The sequence below is a fragment of the Salminus brasiliensis genome, chromosome 5 (genome assembly GCF_030463535.1).
Source record: "Salminus brasiliensis chromosome 5, fSalBra1.hap2, whole genome shotgun sequence".
In the NCBI taxonomy this organism is placed as follows: Eukaryota; Metazoa; Chordata; class Actinopteri; order Characiformes; family Bryconidae; genus Salminus; species Salminus brasiliensis.
Window position 1 is genome coordinate 39,016,508 of NC_132882.1, and position 20,534 is coordinate 39,037,041.

The 20,534-nt window shown below is 37.0% G+C and overlaps 1 protein-coding gene across 5 annotated transcripts in view; it reads right to left on the minus strand.

Annotated features, from left to right (window-relative positions):
• The window catches only part of dlgap1b (discs, large (Drosophila) homolog-associated protein 1b), a 130,326-nt gene that overhangs the window by 78,200 nt on the left and 31,592 nt on the right, over nt 1-20,534 (minus strand). For all 5 annotated transcript variants that reach the window (XM_072680288.1, XM_072680287.1, XM_072680286.1 and 2 more), the window contains one exon: nt 2,561-2,632. The gene's annotated coding sequence lies outside the window, so the exon portion shown is untranslated. The remainder of the gene's footprint in view (nt 1-2,560; nt 2,633-20,534) is intronic.

Below are 20,534 nucleotides of genomic sequence, written 5' to 3' on the forward strand. Positions count from 1 at the left end.
AAAGGATATAAAACTCTGGATGTCACATAACTTCCTTCTTCTTAACAGTGACAAAACAGAGGTTCTCCTTTTAGGTCCAAAAGACTATCTGACTTAATGTTAGACTTGGCCGATGCTTCCATCATTCCTGGTTTAGCAGCTAAAAATCTTGGTGTCACATTTGACTCAGATTTATCATTTGAGCAACATATAGCTAATATTAGTAGAACAGCCTTTATGCAGCTTAGGAACATCTCCAAACTAAGAAACTCCTTATCTCTACAGGACGCAGAAAAGCTAGTACACGCTTTTATTACCTCAAGGGTAGATTACTGTAATGCACTTTTGTCAGGTTGTTCCAGCAGGAACCTCAATAAACTTCAGCTGGTGCAAAATGCTGCAGCCAGGGTCCTTACTAAAACTAGAAAATTTGACCATATCATTCCAGTTCTATCAGCACTTCATTGGCTCCCAGTTAAATTCTGTATCGAATACAAAATTCTTCTATTAACATATAAGGCCCTACATGGCCTCGCTCCTGAGTACCTGCGGGATCTTATTGTATATTACGAACCATCAAGACTACTTAGATCTCAGGGTGCTGGCCTCTTACTCGTGCCCAAAATTCAGAAAACCTCAGCAGGGGGAAGAGCCTTTTCCTATAAAGCCCCCCAACTCTGGAATAACCTTCCAGATAATGTTCGGGACTCAGACACAGTCTCAATCTTTAAATCTAAGCTGAAAACTTATATGTTTAGTTTAGCTTTTGGTAATTAATGTTCCTTAGATAAAGCTTGCAGGTCCAGGGGTTCGCGGACCCAGGGAATTGTAGTACACTGAGATGGTGGAGCGGTCGTCTCGCTGCTTACACGCAATCACTCAGGTTTGTTGATGGTGGAGCAGATAGATGCTGGTGTTCTCAGGGTGTTCTCTTTTTACCTTCTCCGAGTAAATGGCCACCCAGCCCGACCTGCTGGAAGATTGCCCGCTGAGGTCCCCTCTACCTGCGTCAAACCAGCTGCCACCTACCAGTCTGGCCAGCCGGCCTGCTTTGTGATGTCAACAGTTGTAAAAAGCGCTATACAAATAAATCTGACTTGACTTGACTTCGAGCAGGACAATGGTAGAGTGGTCCAAACAGTTAAGAGGTGTAAGAAGATTGTTGACAGCTTTATAAAGTGATTGATTTCAGTTATTTTTTTCCAAAGGGGGTGCAACCAAATATTAAAGTTGAGGGTGCCAATTTTGTCCAGTCCATTTTTGGAGTTTTGTGTGAACTTTAAACGTTCTTTGTTTTTTGTTTCCCACAAAAGAAATAAACGTGTGTAATAAAACATGTAATTGCAATCATTTTCTAGGAAAAACACTTTATTAACTGGAAACTGGATTTCTCACTGCTGTCCACAGATCTCATGTAGTGGTTGTGATTTTTCAACACAGTCCCACAAGTTCATGGCATTTGAATACAAATTTTCAAAAAGGGAAAGAAAAATAATTACATTCAATTATTTTTGTGACATGGAATTTATTTTTCATTGTAGATATCATGCTGGGAATATACACTACTGATAAAAAGTTAGGGATATTTGGATTTCAGGTGAAATTTCAGAATTAACCTAAAAGGCACTCTAACCTTTACAGAACTAATGTGACCTCCTCTAAACTTTTAAATGCATATGCCCAACAGTTCAATGTTTCAGTACTTATTAAATAAAGTTCCTAGTTCAATTAGAATTGGTATTTGAACAGTCCTCTTCATCATGCTGTTTACATTTTGACATCATGAGACCAAGATGACATCTAACAACTGATCAACAGTATCACGCTATTGCGAGGCTTCAGGATGTTTCCATACTACTTGAATAACATTAATGCAGTCATTGTGCCTCTGCATAAACAACACAGGCCTATTTTCATCTTTATGGACAACAATGCTCCAGCTCATTGAGGTTGCATGATTATGGAACGACTGCTGGAGACTGGGATACCTCAAATGGAGTGGCCTGCACTTTCTCCAGACCGCAATCCCATAGTCTATGGGATCAGCAGAGTTGCCATGTAGAGGCTTGTAACACTGTACCCCAGAACCTCAATGACCTGAGGGCTGTCCTTCAAGAAGAGTGTATGCCATGCCGCAGCAGAAAATAAGTCGACTTGTGAACAGCACAAGACCTTTTTGTCAAGCTGTAATTGATACTCCAGGGCACATGACAAGTTATTGAGACACTGTTTTTTTGTTTGTTGGGGTATACCCACCACTGTTGTTTGCTTTTGTTTTGGAGATGAGGAAATCACCATTGTATGCTTCAACTTAAATGCCCCCTTTCATGATATAAAAATCACAGTAGCGTAAACATTTTACGTTTCCCATGAGTTTCCTGAAAGCCAAAAATTCCTAACCTTTTGCAACAAAATGAGCATTATCTGCAGAATGTCCAGCACCAATAGAAATTTTACGCATTAACTGATAAACTTAATACAAATACACATGTCAACATTTACTGTCAATAGTGAGAAGATTCTTTCTTGAGTCTTTACATTGATTTGCATTTTTGCTTAAATACTTCTAGCTCCCACTCACCTGTGTTACTTTATGCTTATGCACATTCTTTCACGGCATCATTCTCTTCCTCTGTGCAGGAGGTATAGCTCACTGGAAAAAAGAGAAACAAGAAAAACAAAAGCCATATGTCCATGTCCATATAATCCACTCCTAAAAATCGCATCCACTAAAACAGAAAATAATTTCCCCAACATATTTAGCAGGTGACAATTAGGACATTGCTTTCCATGTCTAATAAAATGGCCAATAATATTCTTATGAAAAAGATTATGATCTTTAAGTTTAATTATCTTAAAAACGGGTGATCCATTACACCACTATCAGTCTCTTTCCTCTCTGTATGTATTAATGCATTGGTCACTGCATGCTGCAGTTTTCCCCTACATGACTATCACTGTCTGCTCACTGACTCTAGCTTGCCTCAGACAGAGAGCAGACAAGAGAACATAACTGGCTAAAATACACGCAAGTAGACACAACAGGTAAAATCAAGGTCAGCTAAAATGATCAAGGTTATGTCCATATATTGTATGACAAATTGAAATGTATAGCAATACTGAATTTTGAATAGTCACAGCAGTGCAGATCTGAAGAAGGATGGTCGTATATTTACAAATACATAGTCATCAGCTGATTGATTTCAGAAATGATCCAAATCCAAGAACCACCAAGGCACAGTCCATTTTGCTATATATGAAGCGGCTGCCGCCCAATAAAGACCCTACTTCAAAATCAGCATCAATAGTTTGCAAGTTTTTTTAGGGTCAGATGAGACAAAGATGTTTAGATAAGTAAAAGGGAGGCATTCAGCCCCAAGACGCTAAACTCATCTGTTAAGCATGAAGCTGGTTGCAACATGCCTGCTCTGCCAGAACTGGTACATTGCATAGAGTGTATGGAATAACGAAGGAGGGTTTTTAACCATTAAACCATTCAAATATTAGGTGTGCTGTATGTATATTTGTGAGCCGGCATATATGGCATTACATTCAGAAAACCAAAAAGTTAAATTCATACATCAAATGATTCTGTTTTGATGTACAGTCAGGTCCATAAGTATTTGAACAGAGAATTTTATCATTTTTCCCCCCCTCACACAACCTCTAGACCTCCTTTAATTCAAGGGGTACATACTGCATTAACTACTTAATTAAAGGAATTTTCACATCCTTACACTTTCACAGGTTCAAAGGTAATTGGACAAAACTATACATATAAGAAGTATTTTAAATACTTAATGTAATTCCTTTGCAATCAATAGCTGCCTGAATTTTGAAACCCATGGACATCATCACAAGCAGAGTGTCCTTTGAAATGCTTTTCCAGGCCTTTGCTGCAGACAGCTTTTGGCTACTCATTTTGGGTATTTCTTCTTTCAGTTTTGTCATCAGTAACTGAAAAGCATGCTCAAATCAGAAAGAAGGCCAATTGTGTTCTCATGGGGTCCCAGCTGCTGATGACTAGCAGCATGTCTGGGATTTGAACCAGTGATCCTCTGCTCATAATAACTACACCTTATTCCGCCGGTGAGAATGTCCAGTTAAGGTAGCACCACAAGCTGGGGTCGTAGCTTAGAGTCCATCAGAGAGTGGCCTTTGTACTGAATGAGTACAGAGAGAGAAGGTGCATAGGACCTACAATGTGCAGACATTTTCTCAGGGATAGACAGCAATTCTACGGTTTCATCGAGACTGATACTTGCCTTTGAGGCAATAGGATATAGTGGAGATATGCAGATATCTCAGATATGCAGATTTTGTATGAAGATAAGCTTGCAGGACATGAACATTTACAATGACATGCTTGCGAAACCTTCACCGAACACATTCTCGTAAAAAATAAAAGAAGTTTGTTGTGGAAGCCTATGTCTAGTAGCAGCCCTAATTAAAACAAATGTAACACAAAAATAAATTCTAAAATCGTTCTACACATTTCCCAAGAAACACTCACCACTTCAAATCTTTATTTACTTTAATAGTAAGAAAAAAAAATCAACATCACCATTATTTATTTATTTAGTATAATTACACTACTTTCTATTCATTTACTTTTGGGTTGTTTACAATTTACATCATGCAGACATACTTAGATAGTCACTGCCATTATTTGCAAAATAGAAAAATGTTTTTGTGCAACATCACTGGCAACAGACAATCAACAACAGTCAATGGTTATTTTGGTTGTTATTGGCACCCCAATAACAACCAATGATTATTATTCTGCCAGACTCAATCAAACCCCCTTTTGCCTTTGTTTCTTATCAACTAATGTCAGTTGGAATACTCTAGCAGAACTTTACTGTGAAATGGGTTAGCATCATATGATCCCCCACAAGCAGAACTTCATGCCAAAAGAGAACGTCAATAAAGGCAGGAATCACCCCCCCCCCCCCCCCCCCCATTTGCACTTGACATATAGACCCCCCAAGTTAAATGCTAGCTTTGTCAAGCAACTTGTTAGCCAGGAATTGATTAACTGTATGTATATATGTTTGTTAACTGTGTGTGTCTCATCCAGCCACACATTAGCTATTTTAAGATAAGCTTTGTTATTTTGGCTAAGCACAGTAATCATGATTAGGTCGAGAGACTCGTTTTGCTTTTAAGAAATAGATTACTTACTCCAGGGGCTCATGCATTGTCTGAAAACCAGATGTTTGAAAATTGCTCTAGTAACATCCCTAGTTTGCAAGGGACTGGGTTGTGTTAGAACTTTGTTTTATATGGCTGTCATACTTCTCAAACATCTGTTTGGGGACAGGGATTGTGGGTTGGGATGGGAGGAGAGATATCTTAATTGGGAAATGATGATCAAGGTTAACAATGTAGTTTGTTTACTTTTGATTTTTTTTATTTTTGGAAAATTATTAAACTAATTCTGTGTTGGAAAGTAAGTGGGCAGAATCTGAGAGTTAAACTAGTGAATTATTAAGACTTTCTATGTAGTTAAGACATTGATATTGCAGGAATCACAATACATGCATCACATTCAAATATAGTTAATGAGCTTTGTATGCATGGCTCCAGAATACTAGTGAAAGTAAGTCTTAATTTTAGAGTTAGCTCTTGTCAAGATGAGCTTGGGCATTTATTTGATGTACCTTGATGCACAGTAAAGTGGTGCGATTGTTTTACATACATTTTAAGGAGAGTGGATAGGATCTACTGTAGCAAACCTTTTGCATCTTTTTAATATTAGAGCAATTTCTGTTCAATCAGTGAATCAGTAATCAGTAAAAAGACAAGAGAACGTAAGAAAAAAGGTGTACATTCCAATCAAGAGAGTTCTCAAAAAAAAAAAAAACATCCGCTTCCAAACACTGCTGTCCAGGTTGCAGGTGCACCTGAACTCTGGTACAGTCACCTACAACAGTACTTCAACAGTACTCCAGGAAGGCCAGTCAAGAGGAGATGATGGATGAGGACTAATTTTTTTTACCCCACACATCATTGAAATCACATGATTCAAGTGCAAAGGACACTACAAAAAGATAGTTTACAAAGTAAAACTGCACTAGCTTTATTTACATGACCTCAGTATTCAATATTCTTTAACGTTAAGGGCCCATGCCAATAATGTGACTTTCGCCAAAATACTTTAGCGAGGTTGGTTAGCTTAGTATTTTATTTTAAGCCCAGTTTATGTTGTTTTTCTGGAACTGTATAATAGTTGTAAATATACAGTTATTGTCAATGTTTAAATCAACATAGTATGAGGTCGGAGGGTTAACTGCTGCTGCAAATAGTTTTTCTTTGAATGTGTATGGGCTAAACAACCCCATTGAAACGAGCAAAATGATTTCAAAGTTGAAAAGGGAGAAAATTAGCAAAGCCTTTTGTCAAGAAGCGCATTTATCATATGCAGATAAGAGAAAAAAGGGGAGTTGCAATATTAAACTTAATTAACTCAATCAATTTAAAGAAAATATTTGATTTAAATCACATGGTGTCCTTATATGTGCTGGAGATTAGAATGTTAAATCCAGTTAAATTCAGTGGGGATTCAGGTAAACATGCTCCAAGAACTGGGCCTAATGGATGTATGACGACATCTGAATGGGCAAAAATTTGATTTTACTTTTGCTTTGGCATGTCACAATATTCACTTGAGAACTGATTATTTCTTTATGTTCACCAAAGACCTTCATAGAATTAAGGACAGTAGTATAGGTCCTAGAGATCCTTTAGATCACTCTAGTGTTACACCTAGATTACACCTTGGTAGTGCCTCAAAGAAAATCCTTTGAAGGCTAAATACAGGTATGCTAAATAACATTTAAGCCCTTGCAGAATTAAAAACCCTTTTAATTTATAATAATGGAGAGGTTATCCCAACTATTCTGTGGGATGCCGCCAAAGCTTTCCTCAGAAGGAAAATCCTAGCTCAAAAGGTTCTTGTAAAAAAGTTAAAAAGTCAAACATTGCAGAATTTGATAAATAAATGTAGAGACCTGGAACAGTTTTATAGCTCTACCTTGGACCCATCTATCATTTACCTAATGAGACAGATTTAACAAGAAATATCAAACATTCATAGCAAAGAGGTTAAAAGGAAAATAAGATGAAAAAAAAAATATTATGAAGCAGGACTGAAAGCAACAAAATTATTAGCCTGGAAGATTCAGAAGCAACAATCAGATAGATCAATTTATAAAATAAAAAATCCTGTTACAAATAAAATAACTAAATTAGAGAAACACAAGATGAATAATTGTATACTCAATCAGGGAATGTGTATAAACAAAAATTATAAAGGACAGGTTTTTTTATCATTAGACCTCCCCACATTAGGTAACAAGCATAATGATGAATACTCTCTGAAATTTCAAAAGAAGAAATTAGTGCAATATCAGCTCTTAATGCAGGAAAACCAAAGCAGTACAAATTGATGAAGAAATCATTGTATCCCTTACTTGGGAATTGTTTTAATCATATAAGAAAGTGTTGGTCTTGTCCCCCTTTGTGGAATGAGGCCATGATTTCAATAATTCTAAAGGATGACAAAGCTAGGATGGACTGTAGATGTTATAGACCAATAAGCAGAGATGTACAGTAACAAAGTAGAACTTCTTAACTACTGTACTTAAGTACTAAAATGCTCTATCTGTATTCTATTGAGTATTATTTTTTTCTCCTACTTCCACTTTTACTTCACTACATACTTTGGATGACTTTAATACTTATACTCTGTTACATTTTTTATATGCTGCATTGCTAATCGTTACAATTGTAAAAATGGTACGAATCATTTCAAACGCACATTATCAGTCTATAACTCAGAAGCGTCTCGCCTGGTCTAAAGACAAAAAGGACTGGACTGCTGCTGAGTGGTCCAAAGTTATGTTCTCTGATGAATGTAAATTGCATTTCCTTTGGAAATCAAGGTCCCAGAGTCGGGAGCAAGAGCGGAGATGCACAGAATCCACGTTCCTTGAGGTCCAGTATAAAGTGTCCATAGTCAGTGATGGTTTGGGGTGCCATGTCATCTGCTGGTGTTGGTCCATTGTGTTTTCTGAGGTCCAAGGTCAACGCAGCAGTCTACCAGGAAGTTTTAGAGCACTTCATGCTTCCTGCTGCTGACCAACTTTATGGAGATGCAGATTTGCACACAGTGCCAAAGCTACCAGTACCTGGTTTAACGACCACGACATCCCTGTTCTTAATTGGCCAGCAAACTCATAGAAAATCTATTGGGCATTGTGAAGAGGAAGAAGCGATACGCCAGACCCAACAGTGCAAAAGAGCTGAGGGCCACTATCAGAGCAACCTGGGCTTTCATAACACCTGAGCAGTGCCACAGACTGATAGACTCTACGCCATGCCGCATTGCTGCAGTAATCCAGGCTGAAGGAGCCCCAACTAAGTATTGTAAATGCTCATACTTTTCATGTTCATACTTTTCATTTGGCCAACATTTCTAAAAAATCCTTTTTTGTATTAAATTTGGGGTTTCATTAGTTGTCAGTTACAACCATCAAAATTAAAAGAAAAACACTTGAAATATATCAGTCTGTGTGTAATGAATGAATATAATATACAAGTTTCACTTTTTGAATGGAATTACTAAAATAAATCAACTTTTTCATGATATTCTAATTTTATGACCAGCACCTGTACTTGTATGTGGCCTAATGATCTTTTTGTTGTAGTTTTGTTTAAGAGAGTTAAGCTCAGTGTTTTAAGGTGCTCTCCTCATTTGTTTTTACATTTGAAACACTTGTATGTGGCATGTTGCTGTCGATTCAGTTTAGTCACTTTTTTTAGTCACTTTTTTGATAGAGCTTTTACGCTTTTACTCAAGTCTAGGTCTCTAGTACTTTATTCATGTCTGCCAATAAGTGTTTTAAATGTATACTTCATGCCAAAATGTGACTATAAATTGCATGCAATTTTGACCAGAAGGATGGAAAAGGTGATACCTTTTCTGATAGATGAGGTTTATAAAAAAATAGACAAACATAATAATATACAGTCCTTCATTCCATTGATGATTTTTTAGGGGCATAGTGCAACTATTCTTAGTTTAGATGCAGAAAAGCATTCGACTCAGTTGGTTGGGAATTTTTAGATATGGGAATACATACATACATACAGATTTACAAAGAGATTTACACAATGCATAATGACATTATATTCATCCCTAACTGTTATGATCAAAATCTTTATAATTCTACAGATCCGCAGAGAGGCTGTAGACAAGGGTGTCCCCTTAGGAGGATATTGCATATATAAGCTTTGTCTTAGATTATTAGACAGAACTGAAGATTAGAGGGTATAAATATTGGTAAAAACAGAATACAAGTTTTCTACCTACGATGACAATGTCTTGGTTACATAACAAAACCCAGGAACAGGAGTACCTTTATTGATGAATATCTTAAACATTTGGAAATTACTCTGGTTATGTACTTATTTTATATATATATATATATATATATATATATATATATATATATATATATATATATATATATATATATATATATATACACACACGGTCATGCCCGAAAGTATTCATACCCCTGGCAAAGTTTGACTTAAATTTACTTTTATTTAACCAGAAGTTATATTTTTGCCTTAAAACGACACAGGCATCTCCCAGGAGATAACACGATGATGTACAAGAGGCATCATTGTGGGAAAAAGTATTTCTCAGCTTTTATACACATTTGAACAAAAAGTGGCATGTCCAAAATTATTTATACCCTTTGAAAACTGTCACAGTATATGGGAAAATCCAAAGTTCTATACCATTCCAAATACTCCAAGCTGTTTTAAAGCATCCTAATTACCCTGATTCAAGGGCTATAAAGCCATATCAAAATGTTTTCAAGTTCCAGTGGCTACAGTGCAAAGTATTATTAAAAAATACAAGAAGTTCCGCACTGTGGAAAATCTCAGAAGATGTGGTCGGAAGCCAAAAGTGACACCTGTGCTGGCCAGGAGAATAGTGAGAGAGGTGAAGAAAAATCCAAGGATCACCACCAAGGCCATCCTGGTGAATCTGGACTCTGCTGGTGGCGACATCTCAAGGCAGACAGTTCAACGGACACTGCACACTGCTGGGTTCCACGGACGCAGGCCAAGGAGGACACCACTTTTCCAGAAAAGGCACACAAAAGCCCGCTTGACCTTTGCAAATGCTCATCTGGACAAAGAAGAAGACTTCTGGTGTTCTGTTTTATGGTCAGATGAAACAAAAATTGAATTGTTTGGCCACAATGATGTGTGCACCATTTGGCGTAAAAAAGGAGAAGCCTTCAACCCTAAGAACACCATCCCCACTGTCAAACATGGTGGTGGGAACCTAATGTTTTGGGGGTGTGTTTCAGCCAATGGACCAGGGAACTTGATCGCAGTAAATGGCACCATGAAAAAAGAGCAATACATCAAGATTCTCAACAACAACATCAGGCAGTCTGCAGAGAAACTTGGCCTTGGGAACCGGTGGACATTTCAGCATGACAACGACCCAAAACACACAGCCAAAGTGGTGAAGAAATGGTTAGCAGACAAAAACATTAATGTTTTGCAGTGGCCCAGCCAGAGTCCTGACTTGAATCCAATTGAGAATCTGTGGAGGGAGCTAAAGATCAGGGTGATGGCAAGGAGACCCTCGAACCTCAAAGAGTTGGAGCTCATCACTAAAGATGAATGGGCAAAAATACCAGTGGAGACATGCAAAAAGCTGGTCAGCAATTACAGGAAGCGTTTGATTGCTGTAATAGCCAATAAAGGCTTTTCTATTAATTATTGAGAAGGGTATGAATAATTTTGGACATGCCACTTTTTGTTCAAATGTGTATAAAAGCTGAGAAATATTTTTTCCCCACAATGATGCCTCTTGTACATCATCGTGTTATCTCCTGGGAGATGCCTGTGTCATTTCCAGGCAAAAATATAATTTCTGGTTAAATAAAAGTAAATTTAAGTCAAACTTTGACAGGGGTATGAATACTTTCGGGCATGACTGTGTATATATATATATATATATATATATATATATATATATATATATATATATATATATATATATATATATATATATATATATATATATATTCGTAAAACAAGTTTTGACATTTAACTGAGAGAAAATAGGCCCTTTTCTAACATTACTTTCATGTGTTTCAACTTGTTACCCTTCGTCTGCCGGCCTGAAGTGGTCACTCTCTTTCTTTGTATATGGTCATTCAAATAACCCTCCAAAGGTGACAACAATCAAATGGTAATACCGATAACCAGCTGTTGTGTGATAACCATCACCCCCCTACTGTTGATACTTTAAGTGCCCTCACCTTCATCTCCCTCCTTAAACTCCTCTTCATTATCCTTTCCCCTTCCACAGTTCCCAATGTATATAAGGTTCTCTCAAAATATTACTAACCAGACTAGATTTGTTTTAGACTGGATTTGTTCAGACTGGAATCGATCAGGCTGGATTGGTTCAGACTGGACATGGTCGGACTAGACTGACCGTGATCAACCAAGCTGTGCCCGTGTATGATTTTCTGTCTGCACGTGAATAAACTCCAACACTAAAGATCCAGTCTCCTGACTCTGTCTCCTGTATGCCGGATTTCTAACACCCCTCTCAAGAGCTGGTAAACATAAGTTCAACTGGCATTCTCAATAAATACAGTATTTAGAGGTCTATCAAGAGAGAGATTTACTTTATGAGCCATAAATTCTAATTGGCTGAACAAGAAAATATGAGGATTTCTAAGGTTAATTTGGAATAAAAATAGGCCACATGTAAAATATTCTTATTTGATGCTGCCGATAGAGACGGGAGGCATGACATTTCCTTTGTTTAAAGAATTGTGTTGCTGTTCATCTAAGGTCTCGTAATTCAACTTATGAAGCTAAATGGAAAGAAATGTAAAGTTATTTGCTAAATATTTCATTCAAGTTTCAGTCTCAGTTTTAGGCTGTTTTTTCAATGACTCTTCAATGACTTAAGAGTCATTGAAAATACAAAATCAATGAGTTGGGCTGTCATTTCGAATATGGCTTGAGACAATTAATAGATTTCCGCTTCATAGAGAAATCAAAGTACTAGGTTGGCCAGCTTATGACCAACAGCTCATACCAGCTTTGTATGACCATAAGTACAGACAGTTTTTTTAAGGCATTACTGACATCTGCAAAATGGTGTCAAACTGAGTATTTAATAGTTTTTAGAAACTTTGCTGATCATTTGGACTTGGGCTAGTAATCAAAACTTTAAGATGGGTTCTGAAAGAGGTTAAAGGCTAGAATAATAAAGGGGTAATTGGCAAATTGTACAAAGCAATATGCTTAATGAGAAAAAAACTCATTATGTGAGGCATCACTGGGAACAGAATACACAGGATGAAATTTCAGAGCAAGTGTGGTCACGAGTATGGAAAACCCAGGGCTTTTTTTTTTTTACTTATTCATTCACTTGGAGGGATTTTTGAGAGTCAATGGAGGTGGACCACGCTCATGCAGTTTGGTACTGCCCAAAAATAAAACCTTTTTGGAACAATATGGGGCGATTGATTTTTAAGAACCTGGGGTTTAATATAGAGGTGATATTTAACTCTATGTACTTTGGTGCAACATCTAAAGACCTGTATAAGAGTGATGCTTATCTATTGAATACTTTTTGGTTGCTTGTGAGAAAGTTATTACTAAGTGTTGGCTTCAAAGAAAACTGAAACTGTCACTGGTATTTGCTGAATGTAAATGTTGACTTACTCCATACACTTTCCAAGGGAAAAATCTGGCAGCAAAGTGACTGCTATATTCAAGAATATGGGGGAAATATGAGAGAAATATGAGAGAAATATGGGGCGGACTGAAACTGCTTTTTGGTCGTTCACTCCTCCCATGCAAACATGGAGAGATTGTGCAGTGAATTTGTGTTTGACATGCTGTACCTCTGCACCGGAGATGCATGGCTCCGGACTAACACAGTCTCGTTGCACGGGGCTGATTAAAAAATATCACACAGAACAAGACCTCACATGAAAAGACTTGATTTCCATGGCAACAGTAAGCGTGCCAGCAGTTAAAATCAGAAAAATATAGCTTTAATATTTAGTTCATAAAGATAAATGGTGAATCTTCTAGATAAGATATGTAATTCCACAAGGCTCTAATTTAGGACTGTTATTATTTACATAAATACATGTTGCCACTGGGCACAATTATGAGCAAGCATTTCATTAACTTCATTAACTTTCAGGATCATGATCACATAATCCTGAAATCTTGTAAGGATGTTCCAGCAGAAACTTAAACTAGTTCAAAATGGCCACGGCCTTTACTAAAACCAGAAAATTTGTTCATAATCAGCCTACACATTGAACGGTCTGAAATAACACCTCCCTGTAAATCAACCTCAAAACTAGTATTTTAAATTAATATTTAAGACAGACATACATATACAATGGTTATGTAAGTGCATGTTAATGCACTTATGGTGGTAGGTTTGTCTGTGACAGTTTGGCAGTCTCCAGGTGACCGTCACAGCAGATGGTGTACTAGGGATCACACTGGCAGGGGGCATCCGGGTTGGACAAGGGGCTGGGGGGGATGGGAGAATGTGATCTGTGATCTAAAACTCAAAAGAGGTGGGGTCATCCATGAAAATGATCCAAACCACATGGGTAAGTCAATATCAAAGTAGATCAAACTAAATATTAATTTCTATCATTTTATAATGACCGGGCCAGATTGTGAATTTAATAATACTCTTAATTACTCAGTCGGCTTGAAGTCCCAGGCTGGGTTCCTTCATTAAAAAAAGAGGGAAAAATATCTGCATTTTTACGCAAAAAAAAAAACGTAACGTAACTTTATTCTTTCATGAGTTATTTACAAGCTTCTCTTTGTTTACAGCCATTGACATGTCGCAGAGGTTAACACGTAAGGAGTGGATAGAAATTGTGTTGATGTCTGGTGAACGCAGTACCCGGGTCATTGCAGCAGATTTCAATGCAAGACACCCTACGAGACCACCCATCTCTAAAAAGTTTCGTGAAACTTCAGTTCAGTGTTGGATTTGCCAAAATGTGGACGCATGAAAACTGTCACTAATGAAGAATCATCAGTGGCTGTCCTAGCTTCATTCAGCAAGAGCCCACAGCATAGCACTCGCCGCATGTCACTGGAGAGTGGCATCAGTCGAACATCCCTTTGGTGGATATTAGCTACTCACAAATGGTACCCTCAAAAACTCCAGCTGGTACAGCATCTCAACGAGGATGACCCAGATCGGCGCACTGAATTTGCAGAATGGGCAAAACAAAAATTGGAACAGGACCCTCAGTTTACACAGAACATTTTGTTCAGTGATGAGGCAAACTTTTATGTGAATGGTGAAGTTAACAAACAAAACCACCGCTATTGGTCTGACACTAACCCACATTGGATAGATCTCTCCAAGACTGTTGGAACACAAAAACTGATGGTATGGTGGGGTATATTGGGTACAAAGATAGTGGGGCCATTATTCATCAAGGGAAACCTCAAGGCCACTGGATATTTGAAATTGCTACATGATGATGCGTTTCCCTCTAGCATTCCTTCTGCGATGTTACTATCAGTGTGTGAAGAGTGGGAGAAGAGGGTTGCATTGACAATAGAACACAATGGGCAGCACTTTGAACACATTTTATAAGTGGTCAGAAACGTTAAGTTACATTAAAACCAATCACACCATTGTTTTTCTTGTGAAATTCTCAAGAAGTTTGATGTGTCACATGACCCTGTTCCCATTGAAAAAACTAAAGTTGGATCCAAAATGGCCGACTTCAAAATGGCCACCATGGTCATCACCCATCTTGAAAAGTTTTCCCCCTCCCATATACTAATGTGCCACAAACAGGAAGTTAATATCACCAACCATTCCCATTTTATTTAGGTGTATCTATATAAATGGCCCACCCTTAAATGGTACATGATTTTTTTCTTATGATGCTTGATTAGATGGATTACAACAATTTAACAAACCTTGTATTAATATTACTGAATATATTAATTCAAACTGTTCAAACAGAAGATGAGTGCTAAATTGACCTGTTAAAAATACAGAATATAAAATTGTATTTTTTATTATTCAATAGTAAGTCACTGTTTAATGAAAAACAGTATACTGAGTGAATGTGAATACAGGTGGGTCTTGAATAAACAACTTTGGGAACCATTGCGTTAAGATATAATCCATTAGCAACTTAGCACCATGCCATGCTAAGTTTAGCTTTGTGTATTCTATAATTTTAATTAAATTCAAGTGAATTCTAAGTTGTTGATATCAAATAACAGCACAGTTTTGTCTTAAAACACCTTGAAGGTCCCTGATACTTTAAGTTTGTTCTTCTTTGGGTCATTTAGCGAAGACACATTTTTATTTATAGATTTGCAGTATGACTGTTGGTAAAGGGGAAAAAAAGGTGGTCTACAGAATCCACAATTCATGTTTTTTTGTGTCTGCACTAAAATTACACATTATACCGCCCCAAATGTTTTGCAAGTCATGTGTCGACATGTTTCATTTTTTGCCATAGTATTGAAATTGGCAGCGAAAATTGTAGAATTCCAGTGATATTGCCACAATTTTCAACATCCCTTATAACGGATCATTGTGGAAGTAATGTCATGGCAAACATAAAAGGCAGCCTCTTGAATAGGCCGTGATGGTATACAAGGTCTCAACGTGGTGAATTTAGTATTTATGATAAAACATTGGCATTTGTGTATGTCAAATTAACAATTAAGGTTTGAAGTTTGAAGTCAGTCTTTTTAAAATTTGAAGTCAGCTCCCATTTTGTTTGTATTCTTGTTCTTGTTCTTCTGAAGTCACAACCTCCTCATCAATGAAAAACAAAAACACAAAAAAGGCAGCTATCAAGTCCAGAAGCCATGCATCCCCAAACTTGAATCCCTATGCACTGCACATTTTTGTGGTTGCCTTATGTAGAACTCATTAGTCTCTTAGTTTAAGAAAGGAAAAAAAGTAAACTAAAGTATGTTAGTCTAATGTATGCTCTGATGAATTGCAAAAACAGAAAATGGCTTCAAATAAGGTTCACATACGGAGTGTGCATACACAATACATGCAAACATGAGCCTATGTAAATCATCTAAATCAACCATACCATAATTCAAATGTACATGCAAAACACATCCATATCAATGCAAAAATTCAACAGTTTCATATGAGTTTACACCCCCCCCCCCAAACACATGTAAAAAGCTGACCCATATCTGGAACAGTACGCATCCATGAAGATTACCAATGATAAGCTTGCACACACAAATGCACACATTTGCTGATTGTCTGAGCTGTGCCTTCCTGAAAGAGGATTACAGTGGCCGTGAAAAGGCAGTGAATTATTGACAGGGTAGGACAGAATTAAATTTTTCAGGTCAGTCATAGAGATTGAGAGAAAGAAGGAAGGAAAGCAAAAGACAAAAACAGGGGGAAAGAACAGGAAAAGCTACAGCATTTAAAGTCTGCAACAAGCATATATTAACTGTATAACTGAATAAAGTAGGCCTACATAGTTTAATTTGTTCAATTTGTTTAATCTCAACATGGTCTTCAGAATTGCAGACTTGTGCAGTGAATATGCTGTGAATGTCATAACCAATAAATAGTGACAATACCTGATCTTCCAATTTCAGCCAATAAATAACGCATGTAATAGTAAAACAATTAATTAGGTTTGTGGTTGGTGAATGTAATTGACAATTTTAAGTACAAAAAGAGCTCAGCTGTGTCAGGCAAGCAGCGTGCTAAAGCAAATAAACAAGAAGCAGCCAGTTATATTTTCAAAAAACACTAATGCATATGAAAACACAGTAAAAACTGAGCTTGTAAAAGCTACTCTCCAGGGCAAGGGGGAAGCCAGATATTTTAAACATCCGGGGCTTAGCCCAAATGTCCATAACCATACTTCCACTGACTTCCCCTGACTCTTCTGTGTGATAAAGTAACCTCTAAAGAACATACACTATATATGTACGTACACACACACACACACACACACACACACACACACACACACACACACCCTAAACCTATTGTCCATTTTTTAGTTCCAATTATAATACAGAACTACAGCTGTGCAATATGGTGATATTTTATCGTATTGTGATAAATTTTGTTGATGCATATCGAGGATATCGTCAGTGCTTAAATAACACTGATCAACTGCATGTTTTATCACAAACAGTGTAGACTGGTTTAACTGGATAAAGTGCAGCAGATGTTGAATAAAAATAACTGTACTCAGCAGGGGAGAGTATCTAAATAGTAGTTTTTAGAAATCTGATGATACTGATGTATTTAGTCTGTAATGACATGTATTGTGAATCATGAAAAATCCATATCGCCCAGCTCTATATAGGACACTTTATGTTATAAAGAAACAGAATTACAATCTGTAATTATAGAACTACAAAGTTATATGTAAACAGAGCTGATAAAATGGAGTTGTACCTAGAATTGTCTTGACTAATACTTGACAAATGATATATTCATGTTTAATTCATGGCAGGCTTCACAATTCTGTTTTTAAATACAATTATAATAAAATTCACATTTACACAAAAACACTATTTTCAGTGTACTAGCATGGTTTTGCAGATGTGCTACACTTAGTAGAAATGTACAAGTTATTAAAAATGAATTATGTTATAGCCCTAGTTGGTTACCTTAGCTAGCTACCCAACTTTAACAGGTGTTCTGTCGAGCTGTTCTACCCATCAGAATGTCCTACCTAGCGACTGTGCAATTGCACAATTTTTCCACAAATCCACAATTGTGAATGTTTTCATGCGTTTTTGTGATCATTTTCTTTTTCCTTGTGTGCCTTATACAATATGATCTTAATGTTAATATTTGCTTGAGTGCGATTAATATTAAAAAATACAAAAATGTAGTCTACTGTAAATAAATTGCCATGCGAAATTGTATTACATGCTTTGAGCATATTTGTTTGTTTATGGTGAAATACTGTCACAATGACCAATTACGGCCAACAAACATAGAAAACTAAAATTTGTGAAAATTGAGTTTGAAGGCTTTCTTTGAGGTGCAGCGATACAAAATTAGCTGCATTTATTGAGCAACAGATCAAACATTTTCTATGAAGTACAGCTGTTTAGCTTATGTCCAGTAGCTATATAAAACATCCACTTAGTCAGTTGTCTATTTTGGTGTTCATATAGGTTGTGTACCAAACCAATCAATGAGGATGGTGCCTGAAACTGTAAACTGAAATTGTTTGGCTGACTGTCAAATTTGCTATTACAGGTAATACAACTGTAGCTACTGTTCTACACTAATGCAGGTACATTACAGCTAGTCATGAAAATCAAATACCTTGCCTGTTCAGCAAGAAAAAAAGCCTATCCCTTTTGAATCCTTTCAAGTCACAGATATTTCTGCACCTTTCAAAAGCCAAAACAATGTTTATCCTGGTTTTAGCAACTCCCTTTTATGTTTCTTTCGTTGGGCAGTGGGTGAATGAGCAGATGAAGACGGAGTTTGCCGTTCTGACAAATTCCACCAAGCCAACCAATGGATAGTGATTAAGTATCTTTTAATTAATTAGTACATTTTTCAAAAACAGATTCACATCAAAACTCACAAAATGACTAACTACATTTTGACCATTTAGTTACATAGATTCTCCTTGCCTTAACGCTACTAGGCACATTTTTTTATGCACAAGAAGCTTCTAGAGTGGCTCGGTCAATAAAATTGCAGTGTAGCATGCAGAAGCAAACATGCAGTCTAGCATGTTTAGGAACAAATGCCACCGCTTTAAGTAAGACGGTCAACTTTGCAGCTGTCTAAAAGTCACTCTGAAAAAACATGAGACAAGGATGTATAATATGAATAGTTCTGGTATGTGAGTTTCTGTAAGAATAGAAGAAAAAACTACTTTTCATTTAGCCACAGGAAAAGAAATCGGAACATAGCACACGCAAAGATTTAATAAACAGGTAAAATACAAGGTAAACTGGCCATTAATATTTCTGCATTTTTTTTGTGGATATTTACTATATATAGCTCATTAGTATTTATTGCGCCACATTGTGAATGGGGCAACTTAATTTAACCAGTGAGTAATAAAGTCAAATAATAATCAACAAATCTGCAAGTTATGCCTGGTATTTTTACCAACAGTAGTCATTAATTTAAGCATTAGGACTTTAGAGATGTTTGTGGTAGGCCTGGCAAAATAACCTCTTTCCTTTTGATGATGAGCATGCAATAAATTGTCATTTTAAGATCATTTTATGTCACTCATAATGATAATACAATAGAATAACAAAATATATTGCAATTGGAATTACAATCATAAAATTAAACCAAAGTTGCCAAATCTGCCAAATCTGTTCATTCACGTCAATGTGCTCTCCCAAGGTCAGCAAAAATGATTGGTTATATCAATGTATTGTATTATAAGTCCATAAGCTAATGCAAGGTCATTGCCATCCTAGTTTTTGCTTTCAAAGCGGTTTTCCTTTGCTTAGGAAAGCTTAGAAACAAGTGCAAAGCACAGACAGGAGTGTTGTATCAATTGGTTTTGCAAATTTCTACCTATTGTTCTTAAGGAATTTTTCTTGACACTGTAACCTTTCATTAGCTCATTACGAGTTTGAACCCTGCTAAGCTGCCTTGTGATGTTTATAGCAAAGAAATAAATGCAAATTAAATTAAATACAAATATTACAAATAAATACAAATATTAACTTGCAGCTGGTGAAGTGTCAGGAAAAGGAAGCTACATCATTTAACTTGCAAACTATGCTTCCAACTGTTTCTCTAGAAACACACAGTGCCTTTGCCTTTTTTATGTATATTCTCCTTGTTTGGGCACAACAACTACATTTACATTTACATTTACATTTATGGCATTTAGCAGACGCTCTTATCCAGAGCGACTTACAAGGTAACCTGTATTACAGATGTGGGCCAGTGTAGTGTTAGGAGTCTTGCCCAAGGACTCTTATTGGTGTAGCACAGCACAGTCACCCAGACCGGGAATCGAACCCTGGTCTCCCACATGGTGTTGTTGTAACACAATGGTAGGTGGTGGTGTTATCTGTTGCGCCACACCAACCACAACTATATCTTATTTGATACCAACTATATCTTATTTGATGTGATATTTATTTGATACATTTCTAACATGCAATCAAACATCAGTAAACAAACCCCTTGCCGTTCCAGGTATTTCATGTCCTTTTTCTGAACACCTGATGCAACTAATAAAGCCCTGGATTTGCTACATGATTTGCAAGACAAGACATTCATATATACCATTTATTACATTTTTGTGAAACAGATGGAATTTGGCTTCTGCCTTTAACACACACATACACACCAGTGAAACACACACAGTAGACGTGCCTGGAGCAGTGGGCGGACATTGCTATGGCGCCCAGGGAGCAGAGACGGTGAAAGGCCTTGCACAAGGACCCAACAGTGGCAGCTTGCGGAGCCG